We start from the raw sequence: 10594 nt of genomic DNA on the forward strand, positions 1-10594 counted from the left end.
GTGGCTGGACAAGGGACTGTACCGAATCGGACATTTTTTCACGAATGAGGGACCAATTTCCTTGGAACTAGGTGCAAGGCTTCTTGAAATTCCGAACTCTGAGCGTTTTAGATTCCACCAAATAAGACATTTCCTCTGCCAACTCTGGAGAGGAGGTACTCCCTCACATAACGCCTTCACGCCATATGAATTATGGTGTGGTCGCTCTTTGGAACAGAGGGGGGGATCTCCGTTATCTACCAGTCACTAGCCCTCCACACCCAAAAGACTCCTTATATGTTTGACTGGGAAAGGGAACTTGGCATTGAATGGGAAATCTCTAAATGGAGAAGCTCCTTTGACAGAGCCTTTCAAGGCATCAAAAATATTTCCTTAATTGAGGAAAGCATTAAGGTTATGACAAGATGGTATTTTACTCCTGCCAAGCTTTCCAGAATGTTCCCAACAGCTGACCCCAAATGTTTTCGTGGGTGTCAACTCTTGGGCACAATGGCTCATGTCTGGTGGGAATGCCCAAGACTGAGGCCCTTCTGGGGTAAAATATTCTCCCTGATCCGGAAAATAACGCAGATTAAAATCCCGAAATCCCCGGCCATTGCTCTTCTCAATGATTACTTGCCCAAGACTCCAAAGCCTTCACGCAAACTTATACACTTCATCCTCCTAGGTGCAAAACTCACCATTGCTAAGGCTTGGAAACAGCCCAAAGTCTCGGTGAAAGCAGCAATTCGTAAAATTTCCTGGATTATGGCCCAGGAGAAATTAGCAAGTATTCTAGACGACAAAAAAACGCAATTTGAAGCTATTTGGGAGCCTTGGGCACAGTTCGTTGGCATCTCTCTCATACCCGGAGTCCAACCCCAAAACTAAAAGTGGACAATTTGCGGGGTGGGGGCCCCTCCAGATGGCCGGCTAACCTTCCTTTCTTTCTTTCCTTCCTTCTCTAATTCTCTCCTACTCTTCCAGTTCTAGTGTTTTTGTTTGTGTTCACCCACTGGGGGAGACTAGGACAGATCCTTCTGTAATTGATGCAGTGTGTCTCTTGCACAGAGATTCTTAGTATTGGGACAGTTACCTGATTTTCGTTTCTTGTTTCACACAGAATGTTTATATCCCCCAGTAATTATTATGAAATTATTTTTTGAACCGTAGGGCCTAAAGACAATCGTAGGGGAAGGGAGGCTCAGAGGCTCCTACCGTGCACAGCATGATCCCTTTTGGGGTGCCGGTGGGATCCCCTAGGGCCTCTCTAAGAAACGGTCAGTGACCTTAGTGGTCCTTCTTTATATTTGTTCCAGTAATATTTCAATAGGTATTGGTGCTCTCGGCAATACCTAGACAGTTTTTTTTTTTCGAACTTTCTCACTGTTAGTTTATGCCCCCCTAAGGGGTTTGATGTTTAAATACTGATGTAACTTGATCTTTTGATACAGATTTTGTATTCTATTCTATTTTTTGTTTTCTCGAAAAACCAATAAAAGATTTTGAAAAAAAAAAAATACAATATTCAATGGAACTATGAAAAACAAAAAACCTCTGAAAAGTGAAATGACACACTGAAGAGTAAGCTCAATAGTGAAAAAAATAAATAATATCCCTCTGAAAGGTGAATCTAACACTCAGTGACCACTATAAATATAAGATCAGTATTCAATAACACAAAAGGTCCTCTGAAAAGTGAACCCCATGCAAAACAATAGTGAGCTCAAACCTGTATAAGTGGGATATCTTGATAATTCTACTCTCAGCGTGTCTCCTCCACACACAGAACTCTCTGAGGCTTCCCAGAACATATCCCACCTCCACATGGGAAGTTACTGACAGCTTTTGTGTCAAGGAAGATGCTCCTCAGCACCGGGGTACATGGGGGGGATCTCTGGGGACACAAAAGCTGTCAGTGACTTCCCATGTGGAGGTGGGATATGCTCTGGGAAGCCTCAGAGAGTTCTGTGTGTGTGGAGGAGACACGCTGAGAGTGGAATTATTAAGATATCCCACTTATACAGGTTTAAACCCACCCTTCAGAGGACTATTGTTTTGCATGGTGTTCACTTTTCAGAGGACCTTTTGTGTTATTGAATACTGATCTTATATTTAGAGTGGTCACTGAGCTGGCTCTTCAAAGTGTTTGATTCACCTTTCAGAGGGATATTAGTTAATTCTTCACTATTGAGCTCACTTTTCAGAGTGTCCTTTTACCTGTCCAAGGTTTTTTTGTTTTTCATATTTCCACTGAATATTGTATTTGTATTCACAATGCTGTAATGCTAAATGGTTGTGCAGAAGAGCCCCCCATTCCGGAGACCCTTTCTATTCTTCTTTTCTTACCTATATAATTGTTCTGTGTCTAAACCTTAAATCTTCTATAATGGGGTGACTCTCCATGATGCACATTAATGAGATGTCATATTTTCAGGGGCAGTAGAGTGGAGAACAATCTAAGTCTACAATGGCAGTCGGATAGTTTTGATATCAGTGGCTGTGTATCTTTAACATATAAAAGTCCTTTACAAATGGAACTTTGCTTATAATGTGTATGAAATGCCTAAATCATTTCATCTCATTATTTGAATGCGTTCTGGAATTATATGGTGGACACGGTCATTTCTGTACAACAGTTAAGCCAGCCACACATGGATTGAAATTCAGTCAGTTTACCAGGGACCAAACGAGATTGGATCCATGCATGGGTAGGCTGATTGTACCCAAGTTGATCCATCGATCCAACTGGGTACAACCAGCCTGTCAGATTTTTTACATTTAATTGCTGCCAGCAGGTAGAGCCACTAGCAGTAATCATTGTGTTCTGCCCATCAGGAAGGCCCCCCCCCGCAGGCAAAACACAATCACTACAGGAGGCATTCCCTCATCAACACTGACTTTGTTAATGGGGGAAACAAGCAATTTTCTTTTTTTCAGTCCTAGGTGGAAGGAAAGAAAATCGAGTAATCTATGGGCTACTGAAGGCAGGGAATACATTAACCATTTTTTTTCCTTCAACCACGGGCTGAATAAAAGAAAATGATTATTTCCAGAAAATCAAAGCAGGTCATAGTCTATGGGGTTGATTTATTAAATGCAAATAGACTGTGCACTCTGCAAGTGCAGTTGTTCCAGAGCTTAGTAAATGAGCAGAAGCTCTGATGACTTCCATCATCCAATCATGTGCAAGCAAAAATGTAGGTTTTTTTTATTTTCCTTGCGTGTGATTGGGTATTCTTTGCAAAGTAAAGCTTTACCTTATTTACTAAGCTCTGGAGCAGCTACCTATTTCCCTTTAGTAAATCAACTCCTATGTGTTTGCCCTGCATAGCAAAAGGTGGCTTAGTTAAGCTTTTGCCCATCTGATGGGCTTCACTATGGAAGTATCTTTTCTTTAATATTTTCGAGTCACTCATTGGGACGTGTTGTCCATTGATGGCCGTTCTCTTGGATTATCAGCTGTTCATACTAGATTTTTATAACATTATAACTTATGGTCCTGCATATCTGGTAAGAGTCTTATTTAAGATGGTGTTGCTGGTGACGGATCCCTTTACCAGTTTATATTGCACAGTGCACTTTCTGGATGGATTGATCTATTTCACCTATGGACTGTTCACTGTTTATGGACTTTCTCATTTTTGTCTTACTGATTTATGCTGGTTATCAGTTGTATACATACAAAGTATATGCACATTTGCACGCTTGCACTTTATTATTTAATTTGATGTTATTAGTTTCTTAACAATGTATAGGATATTCTGCAAGGAGGCACTTTATTTGCACGTTTATATTCTATATAGTTTTTTGCATGATCACATTTATTTAGAGTGCTGCTTATATGTTTTTTTATATAATGAAAGAAAATTGCACGATTCCCCTATCTATACATTTAGTGTTGATGTGAGAATAACTCCTGTGGAGCTATTATATTCTGACAACGGGGGATTTTCTAGCCATCAGAATACAATGATCACTGCTGGCGGCTATAGCTTCCAGCAGTGATCTCATGACAAAAAATCTGACAGGCTAGTTGTACTGAAGGTGATGGCTGGATCAACTTCAGTACAACCAGCCTGCCCATACATGGATAAAAATGTGGCCAGTTCCTGCTGAACCAGCTGAATTTCCATATGGCCAGATTAAACTGTGTCTTCAGTGGAAAAACAAGAAATTGCCAGACAGCACACATGTTGTTTGTTTGAAAATGTATTGAAATAGAAAATTAGGACTTACTGATCAATCTGTAGGTGCTGGACCACATGGTGACCCCTCTCAGCGTTCTTCAAGCATATAAGGTTGAATATTTGGCACCCCTCCGACAAAGGTGATATGATAATGAGGCTGTTGGAAAAATAAATGACATTTAATAAAGGGTTTCCTAAAGAAAAATACAGATCCAAAACATTGAGGAATGTTCTACTTACCCATTGAGTCAGAGGGACAGGAGCCCGGCAGTTGGGGCACTGGGGCCAACGCGCTTCGTTCACAACACTATACAGCCACTCCGCGATGCAGGGGGAATGAAAGCTGTGGGAGCAGATGAGCCGGAATGTTCCTTCTCCCTCTTCCAGATCCTCCAAACAGATGGTGCAGGTGACAGGACGTGCCGAAGAACGGCTTCTATCCATCTGTCTGGCCTCAGGGATCTGACGTCTCCTGGATCTCGCCGGCAGCTGGTCCGGTGCACGACCCACCAGAGAGAATCGAGACCTGGTTCTCGAGGCAATTGGACCTGCAATAACAAGGATACATTCATATCAATACATTCTGATCAACGCAATCCATATTTGTATAGTTACATTGGCTCAGCTTACTTCAGTGATCCTCTCTATCTTCCAGATCCTATGCTGAGGGGCTGCCCTGCTGCATAGTAACCACAGGGGGTCGTCTGCTCTGTGTGGGCATCATTCAGAGAATGCCTTGCATTTTTCTCAGTGAATACAAAGCATTCTGTGATTGGACGAGATGGAGATTGTGACATCTCCCCTCTTCACCTCATTCAATCAGAGAACACTTTGCATGAACTGAGAAAATGCAACGCATTTTCAGAATGGTGCGGCACCCGGAAGACGAGGGTCTCTGTAGTAGCAGCAGATCTCAAAATTCAAAACAGACCTTGTCCTTAAAGAGGGTCTAATGTGTATTTTGAGGGGGACACCAGCGAAAAAAAGTGTAGGGTTCCCCAAAAAAACAAATCATACCCTTGTCCTCGATGGGGGTCTGGTATGGATATTGAGGGTGACCCCTGTGAAAAAAAAATGCATGGGGTCCCTGCCAAAATCCACACCAGACCCATTTTAAGGGGGACTCTATGCAAAAAATTTTAAAAAAATGGGGTCATACCCAAATCTAAACAAGGTCATTGCCTGAGCACGGAGCCTGGTAGGCAAGGAAAGGGGGGGGGGGTATTTTGCTAGGGGGTCCCTAACAAGATATCTTGTACCCATAATGATGCAGACAAGGGCCTTCCTTCACCCATCCCTTGTCCGGTGCATGTAGGGGTCTGCGGGGGGGGGGGCATATCAGAATCTGGAAGCCCTCTTTGAAGACGGTCCCCCACATATCTGGCCTCCCCCATGGTTAATGAGTATGGGGTACATAGTATTCCTTGTTACCCATTCACCAAAAATGTGCAGTGTAAATAAAAACAAGCACACCCTTAAACTAAAAAAAAACACTTGATAAAGCACTTTAAAAAATATATATATATTTCAAATGAAGACTTAAAAAAAAAAACATTTTTGTCCCACACTGCCAACCGGGGATGAAAAACCCCCGACACGCTACAAAAAATGACACACATATATACACACACACAGACAGACATGATGTCCATATATCAGATGTGTGACAATTTGCAGACACAGAAACCTTAGGACCTGAGAAGAGAAGAAAGAAGTCTGCCTGGCGTCCTGTTGTTATGGAAAAGCCACCGAACAACAGGCAGAGGGATCCTCCACTTCTGGATCAGTACCCTCCTACATCATTGTACCCCCATACACCACTGCCCCCCATACATGATTGTACCTCCTAACATTACTACCCCCCCATACATCATTGTACCCCCTAACATTACTACCCCCATACACCACTGCCCTCCCCAAACATCATTGTACCCCCTAAAATTACTGCCCTCCCCATACATCATTGTACCCCCACACAATACTACCCCCCCATACACAACTGCCCCCCATATATCATTGTACCCCCTAACATTACTATCCCCATACATCATTGTACCCCCTAACATTACTACCCCCATACACCACTGCCCTCCCCAAACATCATTGTACCCCCTAAAATTACTGCCCTCCCCATACATCATTGTACCCCCACACAATACTACCCCCCCATACACCACTGCCCCCCATACATCATTGTACCCCCTAACATTACTACCCCCATACATCATTGTACCCCCACACAATACTACCCCCCCATACACCACTGCCCTCCCCATACATCATTGTACCCCCTAACATTAATGCCCCCCCATACATCATTGTACCCCCACACAATACTACCCCCCCCCATACACCACTGCCCCCATACATCATTGTACCCCCTAACATTAGTGCCCCCCCATACATCATTGTACCCCCACACAATACTACCCCCCATACACCACTGCCCCCATACATCATTGTACCCCCTAACATTACTGCCCCCCATACATCATTGTACCCCCTAACATTACTCCCCCCCATACATAATTGTACCCCCACACAATACTACCCCCCCATACACCACTGCCCCCCATACATCATTGTACCCCCTAACATTACTACCCCCATACATCATTGTACCCCCACACAATACTACCCCCCATACACCACTGCCCCCCTATACATCATTGTACCCCCTAACATTACTACCCCCATACATCATTGTACCCCCACACAATACTAGCCCCCTATACACCACTGCCCCCCTATACATCATTGTACCCCCTAACATTACTACCCCCATACATCATTGTACCCCCTAACATTACTACCCCCATACATCATTGTACCCCCTAACATTACTACCCCCCATACACCACTGCCCTCCCCACACATCATTGTACCCCCTAACATTACTGCCCCCCCATACATCATTGTACCCCCACACAATACTACCCCCATACACCACTGCCCCCCATTCATCATTGTACCCCCTAACATTACTACCCCCACATACATCATTGTACCCCCTAACATTACTGCCCCTCCCCCATTCATCACTACCCTCCCCCATACCTCACTACCCCTCCCCCCCCCCCCTTACCTTACACAGCAGGGTTGTAGGGTCAGGCTGGGATCTGGGTGGATGAATGGTGGAATTTCTCTCCTCTCTGAAATCTGGGGGGTGGGACGAGCACCTAATGTCATGGTTGTTAGGATACCAGTGGCCCTAGCAACCAGTGGTAGTTGGGGGAGGAGTTGCAGGGCACTGCCCTAGGCTCTGTGATTGGTCTGGAGTAGAAGGGGGGATGTATACAGGGGCAGACAGGACAGGAGGACAGAATTACCCCCCATGTACACTTACCTGCTGGAATGGCGTTTCTGTCTCCATCAAGGTGGATGCGATGATCCTGACGCTCAGGTCCAGAGGCTGCCATCCTGATGGTATTGGATGCCTATAGAAGAGAACTAACACAAAATGTGATTAATAATCACAATAATCGCAACAATAGTAATAATAATACTAATAAAAGTTTTATTAGTTGTAGATATCAGTAGAAATCGCAGTAATCCTCCGTAATCAGCCGATCATAAGGAGAGAGGCGTTGGAGCTGTCGCACGCTTTGGAAACTCCTCAGCCAGTGACAGCTACAGCCACAGCCAGGGACACCTGCACTGCTTCTAACTGTCACTTTTGACAGCCCAGCCAGCCAATGACAGGAAGTTAAAAAAAAAACCCAGTCTACTGGCAGGATCATTATGGAGGGCTCAGCAAAACACAATTACTGTGAGAAAGTTATTGATAATCTGCATATATAGCTGATTGATTTTATTCATATATCCAATATTTTCTGTATTCCCCATTCTAATTTTGTGGTTGAATTCCAATTTATTTATGACTACAGAGAGGCACCTAATTCAAACTAAAGGTATGATTTTCAGTTATGGGGGAACCAATGGGATGAATATTGTTTCATAGTTTTCATGTTTGCACAGAACTATTTGGATCATTTCCCTTCATTTATGGGTGGAGTTGGAAGGACTATTGCCATGGAAACGCTGTAATCCCAATTAGTGACCACTTTGAAAATGACATTTATGTTTGAAATTCCAAATAATCTATGACTACAAAGCTGCACCTATTCAAGCTAAATGTATGCTTTTCAGGTATGGGGGGAACCAGGAGGATGAATATTGTTTCCTATATAAATGTGAATCAGACCGTGACAGCGAATCATAAATGGTGTCAGACTTTAGTACCCCTAGATTTTCCATAGGCAACACTTTCAATGCCTCCTATAGGTCATCCATTTAGTGTTACAGAGAAGGTCTGGTGCTAGTAATATCACTTTCACTCTGGCGTGCGCTGCGATATGTAACATGTGTATCACAATTGGCGCTTTCATACATACATGCGTTTATGCTCGTATATGTGGGGGTGGGGCCTCAAAAAAATTTGTGGGGGAATTTTATGTGCTTGGATGTAACTTTAATTTTTTAGTATGTTAAACAAAATGTTAATCAGATTTTTATTTAACCACTTTAGTTATTTTAACTGACAATTGCGTGCAACACTGTACCCAAATAAAATGTATGTCCTTTTTTTCCCAAAAATAGAGCTTACTTTTGGTGGTATTTGATCACCTCTGTGTTTTCTATTTTTTGCGTCATAAAGAAAAAAAAAGAAATTTAAAAAAAAAAGAAACGATATATTTTACTTTCTGCTATAAAACATATCCAAAAAAAAAAAAAAAGAAAAAATCGAATTTCTTCATCAATTTACTGTAGGCCAATATGTATTCTGCTACATTCTTTTAGTAAAAGAAAAAAAAAAAAAGATGTCCTTTTTTTCCTACAAATAGTGCTTTCTTTTGGTGTAATTTGATCACCTCTGCGTTTTTTTTTTTTTTTGTTTGTTTTTTTGAGTTATAAACAAAAAAAGACATTTTTGAAAAAAAATAAATATATTTTACTTTCTGCTATAAAACATATCCAATTAAAAAATGTAAAAAATCTAATTTCTTCATTAATTTAGGCCAATATGTATTCTGCTACATATTCTTGTTAAAAATTCCAATAAGTATATATTGATTGGTTTGTGCAAAAATGATAGCATTTACAAACTATGGGATATATCTATTTTTTTTTTTAATTCACTAGTAATGACGGTGATCAGCGACTTGTAGTGGGACTGCAATATTGCAGCAGCCAATCGGACACTAACTGACACTTTTTGGGGACCAGTGACACTAATACAGTGATCAGTGCTAAAAAATATACACTGCCACTGTACTAATGACACTAGCTGGGAAGGGGTAACACCAGGGGCGATCAAAGGGTTAAATGTGTGCATAACATTGGTGTGCGCAGTCTGTTGCATTAGGGTGTGCACCCCAGAGCACAAACACACATGCATGTATATCAGCAGAGCAGTGGACGGTGTCAGTAAAGCAAAGATTTTTTACAATATTATTTTTTTAGTAATTTTTTATTTTTTTAGGAGCCCCGTTGGGGGGCTTTGGTGAAATATTAAGGGTTTAAACAGAGAGAAATGGACTGAGGACAGAGCTTCCACAGCCCTTTCTCTGAAGCCTCAGCTGCACGGGACAGTGAACAGTGCTCTGTGCTGAGCAGCTTCCTGTTCAATCAGAAATTGAAGCATAGTAAACATAGTTTACTATGCCTCAGCTAAGAATGAACACAGGATCCATTGGTGCAGATCACTCACTGTTTTCATATATTTATCCATCCTGAACCATCTCCCACTGCAGGGGGGAAACAGGGGGCACCAGTTAGCAGGGGGAATCAGAACCACATAGGGTGATTAGGTTGTGCCCAGGCACATCCGGCGTACCCTGTGCACATGCCTATTGTGCCTAACCAGTGTTTTTTTACAATATGGGAGGTCCTTTTACTAGGGGAAGACATGGATCCTTTTCCCTGCTTTCCATGCCTTCCCTACTGTCAGAACAGTCTTGTTAACATAGGCAGGCCACCTAGGGGCTCCTACTGTGTATGATCACGATGGGAGTGAAACACCTGTGGAGCGCATGCGTGCCCCCTATATGTGGGGCACCAGACGCATAGATTTCTATGAGTTTTGGGTTTTTTGAGCACATGATTAGAGTTTAAGGCTCTAATAGGCTTCAAAAAGGTGGACTCGGGCAAAGCACTACGCCTTGAGCCCACCCACTTGTGACATTAGCAAATCAATATCTCTTGGCTTCTCAGGACAGGAAGCTGGTCTTAAGACCAGACTGGCCGGAAGGAGAAGCTGGGGAAGCTGGCTTCTCCGCCCCCCCAAAAAAATGGAGCACCACCCGCCACTGCGTGTATATATACGTGATCTGGTGCAGAGGTGCCACCCTGTAGCAGTAAAATTGCTTTGAGGCGGACCTTAAGTGGTCAATTCTTAAGGGCACCCTCACAGATCTAGCAAAAGT

Source organism: Aquarana catesbeiana, linkage group LG01 (genome assembly GCF_042186555.1).
Source record: "Aquarana catesbeiana isolate 2022-GZ linkage group LG01, ASM4218655v1, whole genome shotgun sequence".
Classification (NCBI taxonomy): Eukaryota; Metazoa; Chordata; class Amphibia; order Anura; family Ranidae; genus Aquarana; species Aquarana catesbeiana.